We start from the raw sequence: 18,687 nt of genomic DNA on the forward strand, positions 1-18,687 counted from the left end.
TCACAGAGATCTGGATGGATCTCTGCTTCCCAAGTGATAGGATTAAAGGCATGTGCTACCACTGCCTAACCTCTATGTTTAATATCATGGCTGTTCTGTTCACCAATCTGCAAATAAGTTTATTGAGGTGCACAATATATCAACCACACTTACCAGGTGTGTGCCAACTAAAAATCTGAGTACATCGCAATTAAGAGATCAAAAACTACAACATTTCCTGTCATTTATACCCTGAGAAAAAGAAAACTTATTAAGCTTAATATGAAATATATCATTAATACTGAAATGTTTCGTTTCAAGCTTTAAGTGATATGCTGAAATTTCTTTATTTTTGAGGAGTAAGATTCCATTTTATAGAAGAGAGAAAATTTGAGAAACTAGTGAACATAAATGACTCACTACCTCCAATTAGCCAGCAGCAGACAGGACATGAACACATCAATATGAAACAGCAAAGCATTAAGCCTGTCTAAAGTCCAACTCCCCTTCTTAGGCTGTCTCTTCATTCTGCCGATTGTCTCCTTTGCAGAGAAGAAGCCTTTTAATTTAATGTAATCTCACTTCTTGGTTTTGGGAGGGGCAAGTCCCTGAGGTATTTTATCTTCTTTTCAGAATGTTTTAGAAACCCCGAGTGGTTTCTTCTGTCAGTTTCAGCACTCTCGTTTTTATAGAAATATTCATGCTGAATTGATATCTGTGTGGATTAAAGGATGTAGATCTTTTTTCATGCTTCTGAGATGCATGTTCAGTTTGTTCAACATCATTTGTTTAAGAAGCTAAGTTTTTCTCCAATCTGTATTTTGATCCCTTTGCTAAAATTTAAGTGGATGTAGAAATGAAAGTTTATCATTGGTGTTAGTTATTTTGGTGCTCTTACCCTGCAAGAAAACGTCCCCAACACGACGAGACCATAGAAGAGATTTTACTGAAAGAGGATAGAAGGCGTGACAGGCCTGTGTGAAACACACGTGGTTAAGAGTAAAAGGAAGAGAGGAGAAGAAGAGAAAAGACTGGTGCACAAACGGCACCGGCTTTTTAAAGAGTGGGCCGCACATGTGGTAGTCACGCGAGATGTTCTGACCTGGAAATGGCTATTTTGAACCGGAAATAACTAGGCGGTGCACCAGGCAAGCCCAACTGTGTGGGCATGTTGTGACTTCCTATCAATTGGGTCCTCTCTTCCCGTTGAGTTTTCTGCATAGATATTTGACATTTTTTTTCCTTTCCTTTTCTTTCTTCCTTCCTTTTTTCTCTTTTTATCAGTACTATGATACTGTGGTTTTATAGTCTAATTTAAGGTCAAGTATTGTGATATATTTAACATTGTTATTTATGGCTGGCATGTTTTTGACTGTTCAGGGTCTTTGGTATTTCAATGGGCATTTTGGGAGAATTTTTATTATTTTGAAGAAAGGCATTTCAACCTTGATAAATATACATTGACTCTACAGAACACCTTTGATAGTACAACTATTTTTTCCAATACTAATTGTGCCAAAACATCGACTTAGTTTGTATGTTAAGAATAGCCGCTGGGCAGTGGTGGCACATACCTTTAATCCCAGCACTTGAGAGGCAGAGTGAGGTGGATCTCGGTGAGTTCAAGACCAGCCTGGGCTACAGAGTGAGTTTCAGGACAGGCTCCAAAGCTACACAGAGAAACCCTGTCTCGAAAAACCAAAAAAAGGAAAAAAGGAAAATTTAAATATAAAAAGCCAGGCGGTGGTGGTGCACACCTTTCTGTTCCTACAGAAAGGAACCTTGCCTCAAAAAACCAAAGAAAAAAAAAATTAGCCAAAAGAAACATCAAGTCTTCTGATTAATGTATGAGCTAATAAACCAATAGACATTTGTCAGGAGAAGAAATCAAAACAGCCAATAAATATTTTTAAATGTATTCAACATTCTTAGCTATCAGCAAAAAAACAATTAAAAAATATGATTTCATCTTACTCCTCACAATTGTAAATATCAAGGAAAGAAAGATTACAAATCATGTTGAAGATGTGGATAAAGAGGAACCCTAATTCATTACTAGTGGAAGTTTATAATGGTACAACCTGGATGGAAATCAGTGTAGAGATTCTCAGAAAACTAAATATAGAACTACCTGTGGCCCATTTCTACTCTTCTTAGGTATATATACAAAACATTTTAAGTCCTACAACAGAAATATTTGCATACTCATATTTATTTTACTATATTTACAGGAGCTAAGAAATGGAAGCAGCCTGAATGCCCACCTACATATGAATAAAAACAATGTGGTAAATATGCACAATAGAAGACGTATCATACGTAGAAGTTTGCAGCAGATGTCTTACCTAGGCCTCTGTCTCTTACATTCTTTCTGCATCCTTCTCCTTGATGTTCCTGGAGCCTTATGAGTAGGTGGTGCTGTAGATGTAACAACTGGTGTTGGGCATCCAGTCTGTTACTGTCTACACTGTGAACACTTGTGGCTTTCTGTAACGTTCTCTGTGTATTGCAAAAGGAAGCTTATTTGAAGGATGAAAGCTATACTTACCTATGGGCATAAAGATAAGTATTTAGAATGCAGTTAGAAATTCCTCTGGTTTAGGGAAATGAATGCAGTAGATTCTCTTTTAGGGCCCATGTCCTGTTGATGAAAAATCAATAAGTCTCTATCTTCACAATGCCCTTTTTACCTGCCTTTAAGAACTCTATACTTTTAACTCCCATGTCATTTTTAAATTATAATTCATTATTATTATTATTATTATTATTATTATTATTATTAGTTTTATTATACTAATTGATGTTCTGGCTGCATGTATGTCTGCTTATGCATGCCTGTTGCTCACAGAAACTAGAAGAGGATTTTAGATACCCTGGAACTAGAATTGCAGATGGTCATGAGCTGTCATGACCCACTCCATTTTTAAAGACATCTTCTTTCCTGCTATCTATCCCTTCCTCTTGATGTTGTTCATAGACATACTTCAATTATTTTTGGTGAACTTAATTTGACTTCCAAGTCTTGCTCCTATTTCCTACAGTGTGATACCCAGGTATTCCTTGTGATTTTCCTATGACAATTTGGCATTTACCTAGGTGTTACCTGGTAACAGAGTGAGAAGAGAACTTAAGATCTTTGTGTGACACACTACATTATTTAAAAGATTGTCTATCACAATGAAAACTAATACATCTCCAAATGCATATTTCACATTTAAAAGTAAGTTTATTGTACTTGTGTTGTTAGTTATTTTTGTAGCATTTAAAGCATAAAGAGTATATATTTGTATATATATATATATATATGATTTTTAAACTTTTCTTATAATTTGAAATTTAAATAATTCATGTATTTAGACAAAAAGCAAGATATTCACATCATTCTTTTTGGTAAATGAAAAAATCATTTTTCTTGAATATCAAATTATGCTGCTTCAGAGAATCTGGGATTTCATAGTACTTCAAATAAAAATACATTAAGCTTGAAAGTCAAAGAAATATGGAAAACTGATTAAGTATATTTAATTTCATAAACCTCAAATGCAAATCCTATTAGGTGCTACTTTCTGTTAGATACCAATATTGATATCACAATATTTGGAACATTGTAACTATGTGAGCAGTAACTGTCCTAAAAGGTATATGCTGGAAATGACAGAGTCTAAATGCATTTGTAGAATGTAATTGCAACTCTGAATTGTACAACAATGCATTGATTCCAAAGATCAATGTGTCCCTACATTTCAGTTTTATGAATGTTATGTATCTCTATTTTTCTTTTTATATACAAATTAAACAAATATTTAGCATAGAGAATTGTAAAGCTGCTATAATTGGTATGCAGAATAATGCAGCCATATTTATGTGTAAGTGACATTGGAAAACTTAAAATAAAAAGTATATTTAAACAGAATACAAATTCAACTTGTTTTTAATATTCATCAGAATTGTTAATTAATCATTTATCTCTCAGTTGGCCCATGAGATAGTACTACATCATAATGTCTCTATGTCTTTGTTTCTTGCATTTAAAGGGAGTCCCTATATTTCACTACATAAAGATTAAACTAATAATGCTTATTATTAAAATTAAACATCATCTCACAGATATTTGAGACAATATTAGTAATCTTACAATTGTGATAAAAGTAAACATAAAAGGCAGAATTGTAGCAATCACAGATATACATTGAATTATCATTGAAACAGTAAAAAGTGTCACAATAAAAGATATGTTGATCACTCAACAACAGACCCTAAATTGTCTTTTTTATCTTTTAAAGAACTTTTAAAGAACAATTATATGTGAACATCAGGAAAAAAACCTGTAGTATCTCAATAGTTTTCCTATTGGAAATTTCCTATTGGAAATGTGGGAAATTCACATTTGTGCAAAGTGACTTGTTAATGTGTCAGGACAATTGTATTTAGAAAACTAAGAACATGTGTTTTTCAACCTGTTTTACAAACCATATTTAACTTGCATTCCTTTAAAATCAGTTGCTATACATATAAAAATAATATTTAGACTGTCACAAATATTTTACTATTAGTCATTAAATATTTTGTCTTTACTTTTCTGACTGTAGCCTTACACAGAGATGTTGTGTCTGACCAAAATGTGAAAGAAATGGACTGCTGTGCCCTTGATACTGCATGTGTCAAAACAGCCCTAGGCCATTCTCCTATTACATCCTGTTAACACTTGTATATTGGTATTACAGTGGATGCTACAGTTATTTTGAAAGGGAAAAAAGTTCTAGAAATTTTTAGTCATTAAAATCCCAATACAGAAATTAAACAAGCCATCCGTGCTGACATCTGGCCCTAGGCAAAGTCCTGCAGCTGATCCTTGTTCTGGACCCTCTACAGAGAACTGCTCTTAATTTGTGTCAAATTAACTATATTTAAGAGGGAAATAAAAAAGGTCTGTTGTGCTACTTCTCCTTATAATTTAATTATAATTACTACACTATTTGTCACTGCTGGGGATCAAATTGAGCCTGAAGACATGCTACTACTGAGCTACATCTCTGCATCACCTTTTATAAAAGCCACAAAAATCAAAGTATTGCATAACTTTTTATATATTTCAGTGAATTACCTAATGACCCAGTTGTTTAGTTCATGTTCAGACATGGCTGACCTCCTCTTTCCCACCATTCCACCATCATTTGCAATTCTGCATCAAGACTTCTCAGTTCTTCACCTCCAACATGCCTTGCATTCTTCCTTCTTCTCTTTACTGTGATGAGCTCATTCACTCAGATGTTCATAATATGTCATGAGACTATTGCCATATCCACATATCTCTTCCTATGGATATCTACCCCAATTTTTCTACAGTTCCTCCATAGTTTTGCCTACGGAGCACAAAAAAGACTACATACTTTTTTCATTTTAATTTCAAACTTTGACTTCTCGTAATATAACAGAAAATCTTTGATCATCATGACTAAATAATCATATACACAATTCTATTCAGCTCTTCATAAGCATAAATAAATGCCCAAAGATCATGCACAGCAATGTATTTTGGATCTTTCATTTTTCAGTGGTTACTGTATTCACATGCTTATGCATTGTTTTATATCCTTTTAATGAATGTTTCTATTTTCTTAGGTGTTATAAGTGTATTTAAATTGTTTATCTGGTCTTGATTTAACTTTCATAAGTGGTATCTATCTGGAAAGTATCCCTTTTTTTTGAGATTTTCCAACTGTGTGAAGTACAGGTTTTTAAGGTATAATCTTTTGTTTGTTTGTTTGTTTTAATTTCCTCGTCTGTTGTTATGCCCCCTTTTATTTTCTGATTTTTGTGAAATACAGATAGCCTTTCTCTATCTTTTAGTTAGTCTGGATAAGGGTTTGTCTATATCATGGATTTTCTCAAAGAACTAACTCTTTGTGTCATTGATTCTTTATATTGTTCTCTTTATTTATATTTTATTGTTTTCAGCTCTGAGTTTGATGATTTCTTCACATCTACTCCTCTTGGATGAGGTTACTTCTTTTTGTTCTAGGACATTCAGGTGTGCTGTTAAATAGCTAGTATGAAATTTCTTTACTGTCTTTATGTAGACACTTAGTGCTATGCACTTCCTCTTAGTACCTCTTTCATTGTGTCCCATACTTTGCTTACATTGTGCACTTGTGTTCATTGAAATCTAGGAAGCATTTAATTTCTTTCTTGATTTCTACCTAGCCCAGCAGTCATTCAGTCGACAGCTGTTCAGTTTTCATGAGTTTATATTATAGGCTTTTTGTTGTTTCTGTCATCATTGAAACCCAGTTTTAGTCTGTTGTGGTCTGATAGGATGCAGATGGTTATTTCAATTTATTCTATCTGTTGAGACTTGTTTTGTGGCAGAGTATGTATCAATTTTAGAGAATGTTCTATAAGGTGCTGAGAAGAAGATTATCTTTTTTGTTTGAGTGAAATGTTTTGTACATACCTGTTAGGTACATTTAATTCATAATGTCTGTTAGCTCCAGTATTTCCATGTTTTCTTTTTGTTTGAATGGTTGCATCTGTAGTTCCTGTCCACTTACCTAGATTTTCCAAGTCCAAGGTTGCCTCAGTTGGTGTTATCTCTATTTCTTCTATTTCAATTTTCAAACAATTTTATTTATTTCCTTCAACTGCCCCCACCCTTTGTTTTCTTTAAGGGATTTATTCAATTCTACCAATTGTTTTGTTAGTATTTTTCTCAATTTCCTTAATGGATCTATTCATTTCTTCTTTATGGACCCCTATTATCTTCATAACACTGATTTTAAGGTTGTTTTCCTGTGTATCAGCTGTGTTGGAATATTCAGGACTTGCTGTAGTAAGATAACTAGTCTCTGGTAGTGACATATTGCCCTACCTCTTGTTGAGTGTGTTCTTATTCTGGTGTCTAGGCATCTGGGTTTGGGATAATTATAGTTCTGGTGCTGATTTCTAAGTTTATCTTTTGTTCCATGGGTGATTTTTCTTTTGGTGTCTGTTTCCTCTCTGATCTTCTGGCAAGATCGGCCTGCAGTTACCTGGGCTAGTGTCTCTTTCTCATCCAGCAGGGTGTTGCTGCCAACATTCTGGTGGCAGGTGTGACCAGGTGCAACAGGGGATATACCTGGAGCTCTGGATGCAGGCTTGCTCTCTGGTAAAGTGGGGGCTTTTACCAGAGTTGTAGGCTGGGATGTGGTGAAGAGGAGAGTGAGACTCTGGGGGTAGGCTGGGTGGGCTCTGAGGGAGTGTTCCTAGTATGCATGTGTGATGCTTACATGGGGTTCTGGGTGCTTGCTGGCCTTTCATAAAGAAGGGGCTTGAACCTAGCTTTTAAAAGTCCATTTACTTGCTTTTTATTGAAAATTTTAGTGAACTGTTGCTTCAAATTTAGCGTTGAACAATTTCACTGAACTAATGTGTGTAAACATGTATTCATGGCTACATGATACCTAGAGTTTGGAGGATTGATTTTATATTTATAAATTACATTCTAAACCAAAAACTTCTTTTCTAGAAAAATGAAAAGGACTTCAAAAACAAAACAAAACCCTAAGTTTTCCAAGCAAGTAGATTGTAAAGTATTTCAATAAAAGAGACTTGTTTAGGGCAGAGCAGCATAGTATAAGAGCCCAGTTCTAGGATACATCTACATATTTCTCCATAATTTATGGGTAGTTCAATAACTTTTTTTTTTTTTTTTGCTTAATTCAAGGAATTTCAAAACCCTTGATCCAGCACTTGCAAGATCCTGTTTGTTGTTTGTTGCTGTTATTGTTTGTTAGTTTATTTATTAATGGGAAAAAGATACAAAGGGAAGGACTGAGTTATTGAGTAAATAAAGCTGCTTATGTGCCAAACACTTGGAAGTTATCAAATTAAAGGGTTAGATAAGTCACGTGATTAAGAAATTTTTAAGGCAGAGCCCAGCAGATCTCTATGAGTTTGAGGCCAACCTGGTCTACAGAGCAAGATCCAGAGCAGGTACCAAAACTACACAGAGAAAAAAAATTTAGATTTACCAATACTTTATGTGTTGAAGGCATTTTGTAGCTTTTAATATGTATGTTTGATAAGGGATCTATTGCTATGGTGATAAAATATACATCAAGAAAATTTATACTATGATTAAAGATAAAGAGAGAGTGTGTGTGAATTGAACAAGTCTGATACCATTGGGCAGAGGATCTATAACCCTTGCTTTACTAAATAAATTCTAGCAAGAACATCTTTCTGTTAGTAGGCCAATCATGTCTGATTTTGTCATTGTCTTCACTGCATACTCCTCTCGTGGAAATTTAATATCCTGTATGCATCCTTCTTACTGCTTGAAGTTGGACCTCATATATTTGCATTAAAGTCAGAAGGATGTCAAATTATATGCAACGATTTACATTCTGCACCGCTTAATTACATCTAGAGATAATTAAAGAAGATTTTAATTATTCACTTTCTTAGTTTTGACCTAATTTCTTATTAAATTGATGCTTTGTCTTGCATTTCATATTTAGTGAATATTTGATATAATATTAGCTTTCTATTTCAAATGAGGCCAAAGCAACTCTCTTTTCTTTCTGTAGCTGCACCGTCTGTATCCATCGCTTTTGGTTGACACAGCTCAACATATTTCCTTCACATGTGTTTGGTTTGTGCTCATATTTTCAGAATTCTCAATCCTAAGTGAATACTAGTAACATCAACCTAGAATGGAAGGCTCTGAAGCACTATACAAACAAGCAATTTCTCCAGAAGCTAAAAAGACAAACAAAAGGTATAAGAACAATAGTTTTCTTTTCAAAATGTGTGCAATTTATTGTGCTCTGTTTTTTCGGTTTTTCTTCCTGACAGGATAGCACTTATTTCTTTAAATAATATTTTGAAGTGATTATTTGTAGATTTAATTCCAAGTAATTAGCTACTTGAAGCTTTATATTATTCAAAACCTGATATGTGTTCATGTCAGCTTCATTTTTAATCCATTAATCATTTTGCCAACATGACTAAGAATATCCACAAATGGTTTTGAATTATGGGGCTTTATGGTATAAAGACAATTAAAGTAATATTCCTGTTTATGTATTAAAGGTTTTACCTTTTAATATGTTTTATTATAAAAAATTTGCAAATAAAGAAAAATGTCACACACCAAAATTAATCATAATCCAAACCTCCGTAGCATAATGAACTTACATAGATGGAATCTGTGAACCTTCACATGAAATTTCACTTTTACTATCAAATATATTTTATACACTTATCCACCACCAAAACAAAACAAAAAATCCTGAGAGAATTAAAAGTAAAAAACTATAAGCTTGATATCCTCTTTCATAACTCATGTCTATTACCTGTATTCAGCCTCTTCTCACCCCCTTGTGTGCTGTTTTTCTCATTCTCTTTTTATCCCCTTAGCCTATTTCCAAATGCGCGCGCACACGCACACACACACACACACACACACACACACACACACACAGTTTTTCTTTGAAATTTTGCTCTTAATATTACACATTTTAAATCTATTCACTTTTCTGGATATTTCTAAATTTAAAAAAAATAGTTCTGAAGAAAAATGACACTAGATGAAAATTCCTAAAAGTATTCAATTCTACTCAGTACATAATGAACACATTTTCAAGAAATGAAGTCAGGAAGTTCAGCAGGATTGCTCAGTGGTTACAATCACACACTGCTCATGTAGGGCACCTGAGCTCTGTCCCCAGCACCCACTTCAGGCATCTCTGTAAGCTCTACTTCTTCTTCTTCAGGCATTTGTATCCCTATGCATATACTTCCGTGTAGACACAAAGAATATAACTAAATAAAAATACAGTTAGTCTTAAATATGAGATGAACTATGGCATCTTTTCCTATTATTGATAGAAGTTTAAGTTGGAGCGGAGAGTGGAGGAAGTGGAGAAAGGAGAAAATCCCTTACACTCAGGCTTGCATCATGGTGCTATGCGGAGCGGGTACAGCCCCACCCAATCTCCTTTCACACTTTTCTTCTTAAACGGAATTAGCAAACTTCCTGGTTTGCTGTTGTTCGCTATGCATGCATCCAGTGCCGGGCATGTATGTGACTTTCTAACTATCACATTTCATTGATAGTTTGTAATACTTCAGTTCTCTAAAGAGACATTATTTTAACTGTTTCCTGATTTTCTTCACTGGATCTTAGTGCTTTTTAAAATGTGGCTGGGAACATAATCTTCTTTAAGCATCTTTCTATGTGTCCTTTTTCTCCTACATTGTATTTTTAAAAATGCCTGCTTTTCTTTTCTTTTTTAACCCTAAGATCCCAGTTAGCAAAAGCAAAAATCAGCCAGCACCTTGTATTACTTCTTCACATATCTCCTAGCTATCTTATACTGTTTTATCTTCTATTTCAAAGTATCCAAGACTGGTTAAGTTAAATGAAAAGTCATTTATTTCCTACAGTTCTATGGGTTGGTAAATTCAATATCCAGGTCCTAGCAGATTCAGCATCTAAGGAGGCTGTTTTTATGCTCTGTGATGGCCTTGTTTTAATGTCCTTTCATAGTGGACAAGAAGAAAAAGCAAAATGTATATGTTCCTCTCTAATAGAGCATCTTCCACTGTAATGGTAATAACACTTCCATGAGGACTAAGCCTTATGACCTATCCATACTGAAAGACCATAACTTTTATTATTATTACAATTGCTATTACATTTCAAAGTACATTTTGGAGTCAAAAACCCTTCAGGCGAGAGCATCTCCACACAGGTCAAAGCAAAGTAGGTTTGTGTAGATAACTGCTATGCTCTTTTCAGAAGCGGAATCAGGAAACATGGCTGTACTGTCACTGTCATTGAGTATGTATGGAACAGTACATGGGAAAATGCTGCTAAGCTTGTAAATTGACATTTTCTTCATTCAGCACTTCCTTGGTTGATGAAAAACTTAGGATTATCAGAGTTATGGCATACTGTTTTCTAAAGCCATTACTTAACTCTCAAAGTATCTACAGAGGGATTGGTGTTTGTAACCACTTCGACCCATTTTCACTGACCTTGTTTTCATGGTTTATTTATTTATTTATATTTGTAACAAAGTTGGAATAATCTACTGGGAATTGTCAATGATCTATAGTTGTGTTCTTTTCTAAAGGTGATTTGAAAGTGGGAAAGTTTTATAGTCTGTCTAATTGTGACCAATTTGAGGAGTGAGAATATAAATATTTGTTTCAAAAGTTAAGTTGGTGGGTATAAATTAAGGACCACAGATTATGCATTATTACTATTGTTGTTGTTGTATTTCAGCTTCTTTAAAAATATTTTATTATATTATTGTGTGTTGCATGCGTGTGTACATGTATAGGTATACACATACCACAGAGTATGTGGAAATCAGAGGATAATTTGTGTGAGTGTATTTATACTTCAACCATAAGGATGCCAGGGGCCAAACGTGGGTCCTCAGACTTGGAGGTAAGCACCTTTAACTTCCGAGCCTTCTTGCCAGCCCAAGTTGTTAAGACTTATGAAATAGTATAATATTTTCTTCTACGGAACAATATTATTTTTTCTTTATTGAATACAAATTTAAGTGTGAATATAATAATACTTATATGTTGTAAAATAACCAAATAATAGGCAACAACTAATGAAATTAAAAATCATTTGAAAGCATTATTCTTTTGGAATCCTGAAGTGTCTTGCTATCCTCAAAGTGTTTTATAAACCTCATGGATATATACCACAAAATATAGGCATTGGCTGGCTATGCAGACATAACATAAGGAGCCTTTGCCTTACAGGAAAAGAAGATCAGTAAATATGATACAATATGATACTATGCAGAGTAATTTTATAGTTAATAACAAAATGTGCTCTTTAAGAAAATTTTATCTAAATAATGAAATTACTTCATTTTCTGCTATAAAGGCACAGGGAAATGAAAACATTAGTAAATGTATTTTTTACTTAGTATATTATAACTAAAACTTGGAATTGATAATTTTACATTTACTTATAAAACAAAGGGTTGAATTTTCTTCTTCGTCTTATCTTATAATTTAAAATGTAGTACATGAGGCAATGTCAATTAGGAGATTCTGTTCTAAGTCTGGGACAGCTCTTAATATTTTATCCTTTACATTTTAGTTTCTTGAAATATGTCTCAGAGTTTCTTTATCATAAAATTCTTGTGTGCATTTTATGTGATATCTTTCTTTCTTTTTTAACCACCAGTTTCCTAAGAGCTAAATGTATACATAAAAACCCCACAGATCAAGTAGGAGCAACATTCCTTTGATATTTAAAGAAGGAACAAATTTCCCATGCAAAACCTTCCAGAGTAAAAATTACTTATACATTTCTTGGTTTCAAAAGGAAAGCAGGATATATGTTTGTTCACTCTAACTTGTAATCTCTGCCCTTGGGAAGCTGAGACCTTATTTGCTATGTAGCTAATTGGAGACACCCATGGGCTACATAAGCCTATATCTGAAAAATAAATAAATAAATAAATAAATAAATAAATAAATAAATAAATAAATAAAAGGATAGTAAGAAAAATGTATTTAAGAAGTTGCTATATTCATACTGTTACAAAATTAACTAGAAAAAAATACAAAACATGTGTACAAACAGATAATTTAAGTAAGCTAAAGATAGTTAAAACATTTTTTGTTTAATGAAAAGTTTAATTAGAAATATTGAAAATCTAAGTCACTTATATATATGAAACAGCTTAATACAGGGAGAACAAAACCGATATGAGTTAAGGAAATCCTATAGAGTTGGATAGTCAACATACAAATTGAAAAAAAAACCCACAATGTCATAAATTACCATAGCTACTATGTTCAGCAATAGTGTATAAATAAGAGAATGAATGCAAATGACAAGAAAGTCATACTTTTCTTCAACTTAGTAAAAACAATAATCAAGCAAAGATGTAAAGACAAGAGTAAAACAATGGATTATCTGAGATAAATTAAATCATTCTAGCTTCAGCCTTCTGGGCCACTGTAAATGGCACAAGACATTTAGAAACAGTTTTAAATCTCTGAGAGGAAAGTTAATGTGTTCCAAAACAACTACATCCATTTTCACAGCGGAATGTCCAAAGAAAGGAAATATTACACATAAGGCAACCACAATGATAAATAATCCATGTACTTTTTTTATTTGCAAGAATGAATACTGTTATAGAGGAACAGGCGAGAGTCACATGTTCAAACTGATAATTTGTTATAGTGTATTGAGAAGATTATTAAAATTTAAGATTTACCTGGAAAGGGAGATTCTGGGATCTACAGGGTGCATCTTACTCATTGCTTTCTGGATATACTGACTTTTGCTTTTTCCCTAAAGATTTAAAACTCAACTGCACAATTTGTGGTAAATAAAAGTTTTTATTACTGTACCATATATTAAATGGATTGTGAAGTTACCAGGGCAAAATTCTTATGGTACTATAGTAGTATATTTAAGTTAATCACAAAAGCACTTGATCTGTGTTTCTTATATCTGGCTTAATATGTATGCTACATAACCCTAGAAGAAAATGTTAACTAATAAGATGACATGTAGGTTGAAGAGGACATAAGCACCATATGTGGGAATAAAAGTGGTCTTTGACTGAACCTTCCTATCATGACATCCCAAGATTACCTACATGTATGAGATTCTCCAGCACTGTGAACCAATTCTAGTCCAGTGTAGATATCCTCTTTGTAATATTGTCTCTCTGAAACCTGTCTTTTTCTCATGATTCTTGTTTGAGTTTCAGCAGCCCATATGTCACATCATAAGAGACACACATTTTCTAGAGAGCTTTTATTAAAAGAGAAGTGGCAATTTTGTATGTGCTTTACCTCTCCTTCCTCTGTCCTCTCAAACTAGAGTTTATGAAGCAGTTGAAAAACCCCAGACCTGGTTTTCGTTGCTTTGTAAAACATTCCAACAACATAGTGGCTTACAATGTCAAAATACAATTCACACAGTTTTTCTGCACCTTGTATTCAACACAGTATCTGGGACACGTTAAAATCAAGATGCCAGATGCATGCATTCTCAAGCAATGATCTGGTTAAGAGCATGTTGACTTTCATTCAATTTGATGCCTTAGAACATCTCTCAACTCCAACTGACTTTATTCTGGGTTAAGAGTAGATACTCCTCTGCTGGGTACTGTAGGCTTCCAGTCTCTCTCATTTGAGAGCACACATTACTTATCTCCAAGATGGGTCTAGTCTCATTCAATGACTGCTCTAATTATATTAAGAATGTTTAGAATAACCACTATGATTGAGTGTGAATGTGCTTCATTACTTCATGTTAGCAATGATGGCTTGCACATTCTGGAATGGAAAAGATCATGCAAGGTACTACACGAGGGTTGGAGGGTTGGGGAATTTTGGTTATCATTTTATGATTGTGCCTTTCATATATTTTTCTCTCACTATTTTATTTCCAACAGCTAACACAATGCCTGCCCAACAATATGTTTACAATATATCCATCAACACCAGGGTTTTAATTTTATCTCAGATCTCTTCCCTGTGTTCTAACATATATTGTGCAACTATCTGCCAAGTTTATTTCACAACTTGAATTCCTAGAAGCCATTTCAAATTACTGTGTCCAAAGCAGAATACTGAATTTATGTTACCACCCTTCAAATTTTATCCAACAAGGAAATTAATTTTATTGTATTGTCGTCCAACTGCTTCTCCTGCCAAAACTTGGGCATCTTCTCAGGGAGGACTCTTTCATTTTCATCTGCTATTTAGAACTTGCAAAACCTGTCATTTTTACTTCCAAAATATACCCAAGCCAGACACTTGTTTTTGCTCTTACTTTTCTTTCCACCCAGCCACATGCCTCTCTGGACTGTGGCCCTGCAAAAGTGGTGCTTGCCTCTTTGCTCTCTTTCCATTGAGTTTGCATATCACTTCATCCCACTAAAGTTGTTCCAAATGACTTTTGTAATGAAGCCCTTCACACCTTTACCATCATTTTTCACACTCTCCACATATTTTTTTTTTAAATCACTTGAAAGTCTTCAAGACCTTTGTGGTTATTTGTGGCATTTCAGAATTTTGGCTAAAAACAATAAACAGATAATGGGTTTCTTAGTCCAAACATGCTGCCAACATAATACACAACAAACCTTGGTAATATGTAAAGAACACTTATTTATTACAAATATAGAGGTTGGGATACACAGGATCGCGGTATCAGCATGTGATTTCCCAAGGAATTTCTTGTAGAATTCTTATATGGCATCACAGGACTGAGGCAGAAAGGCAAAGGGCCAACTGCAGCATGGGTCTTCCTTTAAGTCGGTTTTGACCTTACTCATGAAGTAGTGTCTCTGAAGCTTTAATCCCCTTTTATCCACAATACCACAATGTAAACATGTGAAATTTGAAAGAGAAATTTAAAACATAGCAACACGCATACAACAAGATTGGGTTGAGCACAGGAAATTAATAGATCACAAGATTTAAAGATTGTCCAAAAGAACTTGTGAATATTGTGTCTTGCCGCCTTAAAGTTTCTAACATGATAATAATAATTCACAGCTTTAAAAAAGTGGGCAAAGAACAGTGACGTAAAATATGCTAACTCAGATAGAATGCAGACTATATGTATTATTATATTATGGTAGGATAATTCTTGTTATTAAAAAGTTATGATGTGGTCTTATAGTCATTTTAGCATTCAAAACAATAAAATTTCTTGAAAACTTTTCAATATCCAAGACATCTTCAATTAAGTAACCTATGTAACATAACTGTCCTGTAACATCCTGTTATATTAAATATGATATGTTACATATGTGCATGTTGGGGGAGTGTGAGAAATAAGAATGTAATTCACCCTTAATATACATTTTTAAGCCTAAGGTATTATATATTTCTAATTTTTTATAGAGACAATCAAATTACAAAAGGGGGTAGGAGATTTGTCCTGTTTTATATAACTAGTAATAAAAGTAGGGACTCTTGGAACTCAGGAATGTGAACTTCCCAGCACATTGTCAAACACCAAACATATAGTGTATTCCTATGGACACAATATGAACTGAGAGCTCCATTCCTAGAGTAACACACCAAGTTCAAGAGTTGCTAGATAGGGAAATGCAATTAAATCCAAATTTCTAAAATATATTTATTACATCACGGTCAGATCCCAATCTCCCTCTCTGGGGCCCCCAAACAGATCAAGCTAAACAACTGTCTCACATATCCAGAGGGTCTAGTCCAGTCCCATGGGTACTCCACAGCTATTGGTCCACAGTTTATGGGCTTCTACTAGTGTGGCTGGTCGTCTCTGTATGTTTTCTCATCATGTCGCTGGTGCATTAGTGGACTTTTTGGAACCCCAGTGCCTACAGTGGGAAAAATTGCACAGCCTTGGTGCAGAAGGGAAGGGCTTGGACCTGCCTCAACTTAATGTACCAGGCTCTACTGACTCCCCATGGGAAACCTTTACTTGGAGGAGGTGGGAATGGAGGATGGGTTGGGGGAAAAGATGGGGGGGGGGGGTAGGAAGAGGGAGGAGGGGTGATCTGTATGTAAAATGAATAGAAAATTTCTTAATAATAAAAAGATATAAAGTCAATTGAAAATGTCTAATAAAAACAGTGTCAGGCTGAAAATATAGTAAGGTAATAAGACTTTAAGAAAGCCACAATATTTGCTCCTTTTCAGAGGGATACCACTTCATGATAGTCTCTGTGGCACTGGAAAACTGAAAGAAAATTCCCAGGCTACTTTCACCCCAAAGCAGTCCCATTTCTTTGATTATAGCACATGTATTGACATCCCAACAACAATACACAGCTTGAGAAGTCCTGTTAATGATTCTCACATTGCCCAAATCATTTGAAAGGACTTCCAGAGATCCTCCTCCAGGCCCTGCTGCAGTGACAGGCTATGAATGTGCAGAGAAGCAGGTCGACTTGTTGCAAGCTCATATGAAGTCAGTCAACACCACTTAAGTCCACAGATCTCTGCGTGGGTGTGCATATGGGCTGTGGGGAGAGAGAGGTGGGGCCACTGAGAGGGAAGCAGCAGCCTAGTTACACACATATTTAAAAGTCAAGAGGATGTGCTGCTTAATTTTTCTTCTTGGATTCATTACTCATTTAATCCTGGACTTTGTTCCCTTTAATTTTGTTGATTCTAAGGTATTATGTGAGTGGGTTAGACAGTGCTATGGGGTAACTGAACAGCAGGTACATAGTGACTACAGTTCTTTTTGTAGCAAGACAATTAAAAATGTAATTATCCTTAAAAACCAATGAGTGGGAAAAAAAAGAAAATGTCACAAATAGACATAGATCTCAATAACTGCCTGGCTAGCAGACGGCTATTGCACTGGCAAGTCATATAAATTATTTTGAAAATTTGAGTAAGATTAGAGAAGGGATAATTTTTCTGATTGATCACTGCATACAAAAAGCCTTGACTTCCACGTCTTTTGACAGAATGCATTATAAAGCTAAAAATATTACCCATAAAGTACAATGCTGAAATTTCCATATCACAGCTGCCCAGAGTGCATAGCAAGGAGGGTATTAGTAATGTCCAGATGCATGTAAGTCTACAGGGATGTCACTTGCCAACAGCAAAATGAAAGGAATGACAGTGTCAATCACATCCAATAGACAATGTTAATGTTTTTCAAACAGTTCTTTCACACTCAAAAATAGTGCTCATTAATAATGGATAGAGCTGTATGAAGGAGAGGGAGTGTTACCTACGAAACTGATGGGATTCATTGTTCACGGCTCATCTTCTCTCACAATGAGCTGCTTTCTTTTAGCACGATTCTCCCCTTGTCTTAAAAACCCTGCCATCATTTCAAACCTTTTAAGCCAACTTGTCTCTTTTTGACTGTAGTCACATCTCACGTGGGCACGAATGTGGTGCCATCTTCATCCCTCCCTCTTCATCTTCCCTTGGTTCTATTTCAAGGGCTTCCATGTAAAGCAGATTCTTACTGGTGTGCTGAAATGTTCAAGAGAGATGTTGAACTTTCAAACAGCCCTGAATTCCTCAGGGAAAGTCAACATTGTATTTTAATTTTTTTTTTTCTTTCTCTGTTTGGCAGTTCAAGCAACTGTCAGTAAGCACTCTGATTTTGGTGATATTTTGGAGGTTTCTATGTTGTATAATGAAACACAGGAACTGGAAAAATATTCAAATTTAGAAGGATTTGCAATTCCATTGGGATTAATTTCCTAATATACCACTATCCTTAGGGAAACACCTAATTATTATATTCTTTTTTACTAAAAAGCCATTTGGAGTCAATTTTATATAATGACTTCAATTTTTGAGCATTTGTAAGCAATGCTCTTTTGAAATAATTTTGAACATGAGACCAATTGTTTGATAGTCTCTTCACAGCAAAAGCTATCTTTTAAAAACATACAGGAAAATATATGTACAGAAATATTCAGAGGTTATACTCAAAATTATAAAAAAAACAAAAAACAGTAAACATTATTCTAATGATAACTATGCTATGTTTAACAACAAATTGTCACGTGCTAATGACAGTTGTGCCAAATTCATGTGACAAAAAAGAGCAAGTCCATCATTGGGCATAGATCTGCTTCCTAGTGATTGGATACATTCCAGTTTTACTGTATCTCTCATTTAAATATGAAAGTGAGTTCTTGTCAAAGAGCATTTATGTGTCTCTGTTAAGTTACAACCCATAAAAAATGCAGA

Source organism: Onychomys torridus, chromosome 2, assembly GCF_903995425.1.
Source record: "Onychomys torridus chromosome 2, mOncTor1.1, whole genome shotgun sequence".
Taxonomy (NCBI): Eukaryota; Metazoa; Chordata; class Mammalia; order Rodentia; family Cricetidae; genus Onychomys; species Onychomys torridus.